The following is a 12,218-nucleotide window of genomic DNA, read 5'->3' as shown; positions in this document are numbered from 1 at the left end:
GGCCCGAGCGTGACCCGAAGCGCCAGCTCTGCAGGCCTCCCTGCCCCTAAAACTGGAAGTACTTCCGACGGTTTCAGTAACACAAATAGGTGACACTGTGCACGAAGTCGTATCATTTATCTAAACACGTTTTGGGGGGCAGCATCGGGTTGGTTTGGGCGTTGTGCTGGTGGCTAAGGTCCGGCTGGAGGGAGGACGCCCAGTTGTGCTCAGCTCTGGAAAGGCCGGGCATGGCTCTGGCTTCCCGGGGGTCTTGGATCTCACAAGTGTGATGGCAACAAGTAAATGGGCCTCCTGGAAGGGCTGGTGCTCAGGAGCTCTCCTGAGGTGTAGCGGGAGTTCTTCACTCCCCCCGACAGCAGATGTGCTAAGGTAAAATGAGATACGAACGTTTTAGACAGCTCTGGTGCCTTTGGCAACCAGCCTCTTTATTTTGCCTTTTTATCAGATCAGCAGCTGCATGGGAATCTACTTTGGTCCACGCTTCTGAACACAAGTATTTCCCCAGAAGCAAAAGTGTCCGGAGTGAACAAACTGTGTTTCTGGCTGGTTCTGCTCAGCAGGTGCCACTCCTGGGGATGCTGGGGGCTGCCGGTGTACGGCAGTGTGGGATGGCTCTCGGGTAGAGCGTGGTGGTGGTGCTGAACGTAACTTGCGTTGTGCATCTACTTCTGCGTGGTTTATCTGTTAACCTGAAGGAAGCTAGCTAGCTTGGTTTTAAATCAGAAATCTTTTGTGCCCGACTTTCCTTTTTAAAGAGTGAGTATGGTATTTGGCAATTCGGCACAACTGGTTAATTGGTTTAGTGTGTGTCCATTTCATACCTAACATATATATACACCCAGAGAGGGGGAGAGTGTGTATGTGCTTGTATATGTCTATATACATATGTTTATCTGTATACATACATGTTTAAATCTATTTGTGTTGAGCAATCCTGTCAGTCCCAACAGGGTTACATGGTTGCAGATGCGTTCCTGGCATCATGACTTATGTGATCTGATCCTATAATAAGGAACTCGGAGGTAACCTCCCCATTTTTGTGTGTGTCCCTACTGTTCTTGGAGGGCTCTGTTATGGAGGGCTTTTGGAGGGCTTGAGTACAGTGCGATGTCTGGACAGAGTCATCTCAGAGTGAAATGTAGAAGGTGCTTTGGTTGAGCTTGGTTTCAAGCCCTGTCTTTATCTGGCGCTGCAGTGGGGTTTTGAGGTGCAAGTGGAAATCAGGAGTTCATGCTCTATTCTATCATCTCTTGAAACATGGAGTGATCCTGTAAGTTTCCTCACTGAAGTCACTGGGTACCAGCTCAGATTTTCAAGAGTATTGTTGGCATGTTAATGTGGCCAACTTTTTTAAAAAACATATCTTTTTTGTGTATTGTGAAATAGAGATATTAAACTTGTATTATAAATCAAATTTTATTATTCTCTTTCTGAACTCTAACAGATACTGAGCATCTCCCAAGATCTGTGCTTTCCAAGTAGACTGTTTTCAAGAACTGCATTGGTACTGTATAGCAACAAATCAAGTTCTTAATTTCAAAGTAAAATGCTTTCCTGTAGAAAGGTCTTCATTTTTGCAGCTTTACATTATAGAATTCTCATCTAAATAATCTAATCTTTCACTGTCTCAGACTTTAAACTACAAATAGATTCATCAGCCAGAGTCTGGATTTCTGTGCTAAAAAGTAGGATAAAGCATCTGAGAGTAAGAGAGTCCTTCAGTTGAAAGAGTTTCTCTTATTTATATCATTCACTACTTAGCTCTAACCAGGAGTTACACTATTAGTTTTTTTTGTTTATGTATCATAAACCAGCAAAACCTGTCCTCTTTTCAAAGCCTGTCACATTGTTCTTTTCAGATACAGGTCTTTTGTATGTTAAGGATATAATCAAGATATATCAGTCTTAAACTGTGTTGTTTTGGTAACCGTGTATGAGTAGATACTTGGTGAGATTTAAGATCTTTCCTTATAACCTTCATGACTTACTACCAGCGTGGTGTTTGTGTGCTTTGTATCTGTTACAAAATTTCTTATTTCAAAACTGTTGTTCAGAGCTGTGTTCAAACAAGCTTTCTGAGGAGTTGTCATAATCTACACACAAACATTTTTCTACGTAACTTCGTTTTGGGGGTGGAATAAATGGTACTTGATCCTATCACATGAAAATATTTTATTGTCCTTCTGCTTTCCCTTTGGCTCTTTACCTTTTTATAACTGTTACACATTTTTTACTCTTTTTACTTTTTATATTCTTGATAGATTCAGTTCTTTGTGCTTTTGGAGTTTAAATCTGACCAAGTGTTTCAAGAAGATAAAAGATAGATTTCAGTTGTCTGCAGTGCATGTGGACAAGCATATTTAGACCTGCTCTTACTGGAGCAATATTTGTAAAGAGCTGTGACAAACGCTCCAGGGACCACTCTGCAGCAGAATTCAATCTTGTTGGCTAGCAACAAATAGGCTCCATTGAAGGCTGTTTATTTGAATGGGAGTTGGATTGGGCCCTTTGGGAGAATGCTGTGTTTTCAAAATAGCTTCAGATGCAGTGGATTTCAGCGATGAATATAAATGAGGAACAATTAAATCAGAATCATAAAAAAAAATATGCTTAAGGTTACTCTCCAGTTTTCTAATACAGTGAGCAGATTGGCTGGTGCATATGCAACCCTATTCTACCCTTCAAAATGGTCCTCAGTCCTGCTCAGTCCTGCCGTAACATTTCCAAATTTCATGCATGATGAAAATGTTGAAAAAAAGGGGGTTGGAGAAGATGGAATTAAACAATATTCCTGTTATAAAGTTTGCTGAATGCTATGTATGTTTAAAATAGAGAACTGTACAAGGTTGCTCACTGCAGATGCCTTCAATTCCTAGACTTGAATTACCTATAAAGCCTCATTAATGCCGAACAGAGAAAGTTCTGTCTTTGTTAAGAAGCTATCAGCTGTGAGTTTAATGATCTTCCATGCAACAGAAAACCTTACTGAAAATAACTTTAAATTCATGACTTCAGAAGCTATTTCAATGCCAAATTCGTACTTTTTTCTTAGCTTTGTGTTAACTTCTTAAAAGTTTCTTGATGGTTCGGACTGTTTCCCTATTTGGCTTTTCCTGGTTGACAGTTCTGCTATAATTTTTAAAGGTTTATATTTAGAGGCAGGAAATACATGAGCCTACAGACTTTCACAAACAGTTTTTTCTATAGGTACTTAAACCAAATGACTGGAAAGCCCTCTTCAAACTAGACAAAACTGAAATGCCAAAGTGGAGCAGATGTTTGGCCCACTCCTCCCTGGCAGTTCCATTAAGCACATGGTTATCAAATCCTTTTTTGAGAAGAAAGAAGGAAATGAAAACATAAATATAACCTTAGACTGTGATTTTTTTTTTTAAATTATTTTTTAGTTAGTTTTATACTGGTGGAACTCCTGCCTTGGGAGCAATCTGGCTCTGGCACAGATATTCACAGCTTTGTCTTGAAGTAGAAAAGATGCACTTTGCTGCATTTATTTACCTTTCTTTGTACATCATGTAGGTATAATCAGGGGATAGCGCTAATTAGGTAAGAAGAGACAGCCTTCATGAATATGACATTAAGTTGAGATTAGCTGGGACACCTGCTGTCTTAAACCTGGCTGTGGATAAGTAAAGCCTTCCTCCTGGCCCTCCATCTGAACTCTCAACCAGTTTACCCAAAGAGACTTCTTACCTTCCTTGGGTATATTTAGGATTCATTAAAGTTTTTGCTGTAAAAGCAAGTGTTTTTTCATTGATCTGCCTCCTGAGGCGCTAGATAAAGTGTCAATAGACAAACTCTGTGTTTTCTTTACAGGTATCTGAGTGATTGTTTCTTCCTGTTTTTCTCTGGAATGTTGTCAGTGCATGTGGCATTTTAATTAAAAAAAAAAAACCCAACCCTTTCATTTGGGCTTTCTGTTTAAGGATGGCCAAGAAGGATACTGTGAAGTGTGTGTGAAGATACTGAGATTCTTTTGGCAATACCAAAAAGTGAGATGAGGTTAGAAACACCTGAGATTTGGTTCTTAGAAGTAGATAATTTCTCAACTATATTTTTCATTTTCTTGTTTGGAAGGTTCATTTTCAGCAAAAATTGGAAATGTATTCATTTAGTGCTTAGAACTATGATTCCCTCCCTCCCTGTTTTGGAGACTCACAGGTACAGTTCCAGGATGACTTAACCCGAGTGATGTTTTTTCTGTTGCTGTTGACCACATCTGTAGCAAGTAGTTCAGCTCATTATTGCCTTGGCCAGTCCAATCTTTCCGTGCATGTTTGAGACTATATTCTGCAGCTTTGAGCATATACCCTAAGGATTTTCTCCAGAAAATTTCCTTTAATACTCTCTGCTGAGAAAGCCAATTTCTAGACATCTGTGAATCAGTTAGCTGTATACTCATCTCTTCCCCACTCCGTAGCATTTTAATAAAACACTGCACATAGAAATCGTGTTATCTGTGCAACTGATTATGACGATAACTTTGGAACTGGTAATTAAACATTGATCCATAATGACTAGCTGCCTATTGATCTTATTTTAACTAGATAACACAGCAGGAGTAGGCATGAAACTAGGAGAAGTTAAGATTGACTACTACGAAAAATTCCTTAATACTGGAGGTATGCTGTGCTGTTGAATAGATGCTGTTGAAATCTCTGTTGCATGAATCATACTGAAAACAGATTCTAAGCTGTAAACTGAAGCCTTCATTTAATATGTTAATAGAAATAAGAAAATAAGAACCTAAGATTATTTTTTTTTGTGATAGGTTTTTTTTGTTTGTGATGTTATGCTGATGGTGATGTTCTTTTACCATTAATGGTTAAATGTTGGCTGTGAAGGCATTGAAAAATAGCAAGTCTTTACACTTATTTGTTGGAACACTTTTTTAAATCTTCAGTTAAAATTTTATGCTGATAGCACAAAACATATTCAGTAAATAAAAGTTCTTGAGTTTCAGGTTTTTGTTTGTTTGTTTAAAAGGTGCTGGTTTGTTGAGCAGATTTACTCATGAGCTTTGTTCTTCCTGGTGTCTTTCTGCTTGCACATAGGTTTCCTAAACTACACGACTCTATCCCAAAATTGAATTTTATTTTGTTTTATTTCTGTGATGATCTGGTAGTGCATAAACTTAGAATCCAAAATCATAAAGCTCTAGTCTCTATCCCCATTGGGCATCAATGTGGGTTGGGCTATTTAACTCGAAAGACTGTTTCATTTAAGAAAAGCATTTTTGAAATATTTTGTGAGCGATACATTATTATTCATTTGGATGTATTTACCTTGCATATTGGTAGTGCTTGGTGACAGATCAATTTCAGTCCACCCTGTTTGTCTTTAATTTGTGCAGTAGTGCTTTATTGATTGGCCCTAGAGAGCAAAGTAGTTTAAATTGGTCTCTATCATTTGTATCTTTGTATTATTAATGATTTGGATTTTAGTTTTCTGCCTTTCATAATAAAAAGGTATAGATTTGTGTTGTTTACAAATGAAGGACCAAAGGTTAGGTATACATCCTTATCAGCTAAATTAGTTTGTTCAAGAGGCATTATAAATGTTGCAACTTTGCAGTGTGCTTTCCACATTTTTAAAGGTGTGACTCTTTAGACAAGCCACCAAATTTATTAACTTAAAATGACTGGGTACTTTGTAAAATAAGGTGGAGCAGGCAAAATACTGACCTTCAGGATTCAGTGGGCAGTAATTCAGTTTGGAACAAGAGTTGTTTTATTCTTTTTTCAAGGATTGAACTGTAAGTGGAAGAGCTTTATTTGTCTGAAAATGGGTAGATACTTTGAGAGCATTAGTAGCAGCAACTTTAAACACCCATTTGTACACTGTGTTTGGAATACTTCTGGAGGAATAAGCAAGCTCATGGGAACAATAACTGGGAAAGATGAAAAATGGCAAGGAGTACAGGAATAGATAGACCATGAGGAATGTAAGTAAAGGGCAATAGTCTAAATTTGTGTCAGGAGGAGAGAGAATCACTCCTACTGTAGTTACTTTACCTTTGGTGTCTAACTCTTGTCCACTTAAATTCTTTGTGCGATTCAAAAGTTTTGTTGAGTTGTCAGGAATGGAGTATTAAGGGAGATTTTTGATCATGTTTGGTAGGTTTGTCTGCTTGTCCAAGACTTTTGACTAAAAAAAGTGAAGCTGCAAATTAACAACCGGACACAGATTACTAGTGGAACACTTCATCATTCTTTTGAGATCTTCCTCTGAGGGATCCATGGACAAAAGAACCGTTTAATTTGACATCTGCTAATTTAGTGGCAGCCAAGAAAACAGTTTACTGCCTTGTGCACAAAAAAAAGTTACTCACACATAAGATTAGTATAAAAATGGGAAATTCCAATTATGAGAAAAGTTATACGTGCAAATTATAGATAACACTGACAGGTATAGGAAAAATATATAAAGATTTATGATAATTATATATGAAAGGGCTATTAAAAACAACCGAATATTTTTTTATTGTAAACATATTACTTGCTTAAGGTCTGAAGATGGCATGAGAAATTTATTTTCCCTTTAATTTTCTAACTTCTTCAGCTCTGCCACTGCAAACACATTTGAAACGGTGAATCTTTTTAATTGAATTCTTTCATGCAGTTTCAGTCTGGGTTTGTTTTTCAGTTAAACCATAGAATGGTTTGGGTTGGAAGGGACCTTGAAGATCATCTAGTCCCAACCCCTCTGCCATGGGCAGGGACACCTTCCACTAGCCCAAGTTGCCCAAAGCCCCGTCCAACCTGGCCTTGAACCCTTCCAGGGAGGGGGCAGCCACAGCTTCTCTGGGCAACCTGTGCCAGGGCCTCAACACCTTCATAGTAAAAAAATTTATTCCTTCTATCTCATCTAGATCTACCCTCTAAAACCACTACCCCTTGTCCTATCCCTACACCTCCTGATTAAGCATCCCTCCCCACCTTTCCTGTAGCCCCTTTCAGTACTGGGAGGCCGCTCTAAGGTCTCCCCAGAGCCTTCTCTTCTCCAGGCTGAACACCCCCAACTCTCTCAGCCTGTCCTCACAGGGGGTGCTCCAGCTCCCTGATCATCTTTGTGGCCTCCTCTGGACCTACTTGAGCAGGTCCGTGTGCTTCTGATGTTGGTGCCCCCAGAGCTGGACACAGCACTGCAGGGGGGTCTCACAAGAGCGGAGTAGATGGGGAGAATCCCCTCCCTAGACCTGCTGCCCACACTGCTCTTGATGCAGCCCAGGACACAGTTGGTTTTCTGGTCTGTGAGTGCACATTGCTTGGCTCATGGTCATTTTTCCATCCACTGATACCCCCAAGTCCTTCTCCTCAGGGCTGCTCTCAATCCATTCCTGGCTCAGCCTGTGTTTGTGCTTGGGATTGCCCTGACCCATGTGCAGGACCTTGCCCTTGGCCTTGTTGAACCTCATGAGGTTCACATGGTCCCACCTCTTCAGTCTGTCCAGGTTGCTCTGGATGTCACATTCAGCATGTCGACTGCACCACACAGCTCGGTGTCAACAAATTTGCTGAGGGTGCCTCAATTCCACTGTCCATGTCACCAATAAAGATGTTAAACAGCTCCAATCACAAAATCAACCCCTGAGGAATGCTGCTTATCACCGTTCTCCACTTGGGCATTGAACTGTTGATCACAACTCTGAGTGTGAGCATCCAGCCAATCCCTTATCCAGTGAGTGGTCCATCCATCAAATCCATGTCTCTCCAATTTGGAGCAAGGATGTTGTGCAGGACAGTTGTAAAAAGGTTTGCACAAGTCCAGGATCACGTTAAAACAGTCTAGTGCCATAGATTTTGGGAATAGAGCTTGCTTTAAACATAATGTGAAACCTTATGCAAGAGAGAACAGCTGTAATGCTGGAGGTCCATCTGTGGAGGGCTGATGACCCAGCTAAGAACCTATGGGTCAGTGGGGCAGATTAGTGGGCAGACCAATATTGACAATGTTGTTGTACATACCTGCTAGACAGCTTGATCAGCAAGAATCAGATGATGCTTCAGATAACTCGAATAAGCCTCACATCATCAGGCCCTGCTCCTCATGGAGGACTTCATTCACTGCAACATCTGCTGGAGTTTATACGTACAAACAACGAAGAACTGGTTGGGTGTGTGAAGATCGGGGCAGCCTGGGTTTATGAAGGCGAGATGCTTGGTTGGCCTGATAGCTTTCTCTGGTGAGATGACTGGTTTTGTAGCTGAAGGAAGAGCAATGGATGTTGGTTGTTTGGTGAATACTGCATGGGCTGTAATAAGCACTAGGAATGTGGCTGTGAATATTTCCAGTTCCCTTAACCAGTGGAGTAGTGCCATCCTTTGGGTTTCGAAGTTCTGTGCCGTAGGATTAAACTCCTTTTCTTTCCCCTCCCTCCATATAGTTAGGCCATATGTTTTAACAAGTTTATCAGTGCCATTCAGAGCTATGCATACTCCGTTTTGGTTTTTTTTTTTTTTAAGGCTATATTTATTTTTGATCTATGTTATAACTATTATACATTTGGGTTTTAGGTGCTGCATATGTCTTTTTATGTCAGGCATCAACCACAGGTAGAAAAACACTGGTGTATAACCTGTCTATTTGGGAATTTTTCCATATCTTCTCAGTTACTTCCCTGTGTAATGGAGAGGTTATTTTGGTCAGTCCATATCAAGAATCTTGTAACTGCCTGAAAGTCTAGCCAAGGTGACAAAAACATGGCAGAGGTGTCAGTCTGTTAGATGGGCAAGTGAGGAGTTTTGAGTTCTCTGTGGTCTTGCAACCTGTAACAGATTATGGATTGTAACATCTGGTCATTTTTCAGTATTTCCTTCCACTGGTGCAGAGATGTCTCATCCCACACCACAGTGGTAGCATCTGTTAAGAGTGAAATAAAATGAGATTTTATAATTAAAAGCAAAGTGTGTGTTTAAGTCCCTGACCTCAGTAATACATCTTATTCATTTGAAGATCTAGTAACAGAGATATTCAGAAAAAACACCCATTATAGCCAGTTGTCTAGGATTTTTTTTTTTTTAGACCATTCCTATAGCAGTGGGAGATTTGAGGTGGGGATGGGATGTCTGGTTTGGTGCTTGTCACAGAGGAGCACTTGGGAGTTTCTGACTCTGCAGAGCTGGCACTTCCCACCTTGTGTGGGAGGTGGGCTGGGGGATTTCTGGCTGGTTACAGATTGTATTTCTGCCAGTGGTTGAATGCTTTGTTTGTTACTTTGCTCTCTCTTACAAGCAGCCATTTTGGGTCGGCATTGGCTTAGCTGGTGACCTCTGCCACATTGTCCCTGATTAATGTTATCAGCTGGCAGGTAGGCAGTGTTTTTAAAGAGCTACTTTACGAACATGTTTCTGATGAAGGATTGCTCTCCCCTCTCCCTTTGCTCGCTGATTAGCTACACCCAGCTTCCACAAGTCTTCAAGCCCAGTCATTCCAAATGGCCAAGCACAGGTGATGAACCCACCTGCATTTCCAGGAAGCAAGAAATCAAAGATTGCTTTCTTTTAGAGATGACTTGAAATAGACTTTTTGCATGGAATGTTTGATCAGTGGTGCTAGAAATGTAGAAATCCACTTTAAGGTCATTTGATGATGAAGAGATGCCACTGCTTGTAGTGTCCTAGGCCTGCTTTGAGATTTGAGAATGTCAGGGTGAATAATGGAGAAATATTAGTAAAGAAATGATCTGCAAAGGAAGAAAAAATACTTATAACTTTTGGCTTCCTGTTAAAGGCATACTTTCATCAGTTATTCTGTGGCAGTTACTGGTTTCTCCCCAACTCTGCCCAAGCAGCTGGAAGGATGTCTTTCTCTTGTATGTTTGTTCCTGAGTTTGCTTCATGTTGGTCTAAGTCAAATGGTCTAATAAAAACCAAGATTTACTAACAGTAAATAATGTGAGGCATTCTGATTTAAACAAAAATTGTGTACCAGTAATTTTTTTGTGTGCTTGCAGGATAGAAACTCTTACAGTCTATTCTGCGCTAGTTTGGTAAACCAGCTATGACTTAGGCATGCAGTAGAACTGTTGCTGTTGATATTTTTTTTTATTTCTTTATTCTACTGCTGTGGGCATTTGCATCTTTATTGCTTGGGAGTGCTATACTGCTTAGTGCTCAAAGTTGTAATCTTCTGTGATGACATAATTAGGTAGCATGGAAATTATCATGATTTGACTTCAAGTATTAAAGAGCTGGAAAAACAACCTGTGATTATGTTTTATATTTGCTTCTTTCTGATGAGAAATGGGGCTCAAACTGTCTAAATTGGCGTTTTATTGGTGTTTTTCTGAAAATATCAGTGACTCCTAACGCTTGAAAAAGTATTCTTCCAGGGTATGGTAGGCATGAAATGCTTCTTTGATAGGTATGATTACTTGAGACAGGAGTTCAGAAACATTTCTGATCAACCCAGTTACCGTGCTTTGAATTTCCTAACAGCTCAGGACAATTAATTAGGATGAAATGGATAAAAAATTGATAGTGGAGATATGCTGAAAAGCCTACTCTTTATATCTTATGGTTGGTGGTAAAATAGTTTTAGAATTAGTTTTTCCTGGTTATATTTAATATTTAAAGCATTTCTTCATAGTTGCATAAAAGTATAATTTTCATCTTGTAAAAAATTAGGAAGTTAAACACTTTATAAGATGAGAACAAAATATTAAACTTTCCCTCAAGATATTTAAAATAAAAGAATGTTTCTGGTTTATGTGGAGAAGATAGCTCATTTCACTTTTTGAATATGTGGTGCATATCACCAACAATCTTTCATTTGCAAAGGCAGGGAATGTATTATGGTATTTTCTCCATTATGACTGATTATGACTGATTATGCACTTGTGTATGGTAGTGAGTTTATTTTCATCAGATACTTCAAAGCCCTTACTTTTTAGGTCAGGAAACTATGCTTTTCCTAAAGCTTTGAAGTTTTAAATAAGCAAAATGAACATAATTTGACTAAAATTAATTACTAATGCAAAGCAGAGCTACTGATGTCTAGCACATGACAATAGCAGAAATTTAATCTGTGAATTCATATTCTTGTTTCCTTTACCCAAGAAAAGGCTCTGAAAATTGATTCTAGAAGTATAAAGCTTCTGTAGACACATTTGCTTCTTGGGCACATGTGAATGTACAATAATTAATTTTAGTATTGTTTTATTCTGCTGAAGTTTGATTAAAGAATGCAAGAAAAAAAAATGGGGTTTAAATGTTTTCTGAAGGAAGTGGGGAGAGCATTGTTTGCCCCTTTGAGTGGACTAGCAGCTTTGTGTTTGGGCAGGCTGATTTGTTGTTTTGACATCGTGTTTGTTATGTGACCTTAGGCACATTGTTCAAACCAGGAACATTTCCCGTAACCTCACTGAGTAAGGAGCCTGCCATGTTTCAGCTGGGTTTTCAGAAGTTGCTAATGATTCACTGCTCAGGTGAACGTGAGTGGGATTGGAGTGTACTCAGCTCTGCTCTGTCAGCCTTTAAATGCTAAGCAGAATCCTTTAGAGAAATTCTCGGTGTCAAAAGTATGCTGTCACTTAATTTGCGGCAATTTCTATGTTGGTGTTTGCATGTAAATAGAGGCCTCCATACTCCCCTGGGTGGAGGGCAGGATGCAGGTTGTCAGGGATTTGGCTGTGTCCTGCTTAATTTGGAGGTCAGTCTGTAGCAACCTGACTGAAACAACTGCTGAACAATAGTCTGGCAAGGTATGAGAAATGGAGTAGTGAGGTCAGGCCCTTACTGTTCAAGAGGACATTCTTTCCACCATCTCCCCTTTCACTTTTGAGGACTGCAGTCCTCACAAAACCATATCCGCAGAGACCCAGAAAGATCATTCAGGTGGTAGCTGCTAGGATCTGCCTTGTAATGCATGAGGATGTGGGCTCAGATTCTGGTTTTCTGAGATAAGGAGAATAAGGATGACAGAAGGAGCTCAAGTCTGACCCTGTACATGTTCCTGGTGGTTTACAATGGAGCTTAGTGGGTAGGAGAGTGTATTTACAGAATAGCTGTCAAAATCCCTGTGTGTAAGCAAGCTGTAAATAAGTCTATAAAGTATAATCATTACTGGAGACTTTAAATCTGCAATGAGTGAAGGACTTGCTTCAAGTTCATTCTTGTCTCTGCTTCCTTGCATGAGAAGTAAACAGAAGGATAAATCAGAAAACTTGAGTTTATAAATGTGATTTAAAGGCAGGC

The 12,218-nt window shown here is 39.7% G+C and overlaps 1 protein-coding gene across 1 annotated transcript in view; it reads left to right on the top strand.

The window, feature by feature from the left end:
* The first annotated feature begins 176 nt into the window (after window positions 1-176).
* The window catches only part of SUCLG2 (succinate-CoA ligase GDP-forming beta subunit), a 136,796-nt gene continuing 124,754 nt past the window's right edge, over window positions 177-12,218 (top strand). Inside the window, exon 1 of the mRNA XM_026857699.1 lies at window positions 177-372. The gene's annotated coding sequence lies outside the window, so the exon portion shown is untranslated. The remainder of the gene's footprint in view (window positions 373-12,218) is intronic.

This window comes from Athene cunicularia (assembly GCF_003259725.1).
Source record: "Athene cunicularia isolate RWA chromosome 12 unlocalized genomic scaffold, athCun1 chr12_part1, whole genome shotgun sequence".
NCBI lineage: Eukaryota > Metazoa > Chordata > Aves > Strigiformes > Strigidae > Athene > Athene cunicularia.
The sequence above is the reverse complement of the archived record's forward strand: the minus strand, read 5'-3'. Positions and strand labels throughout refer to the sequence as shown.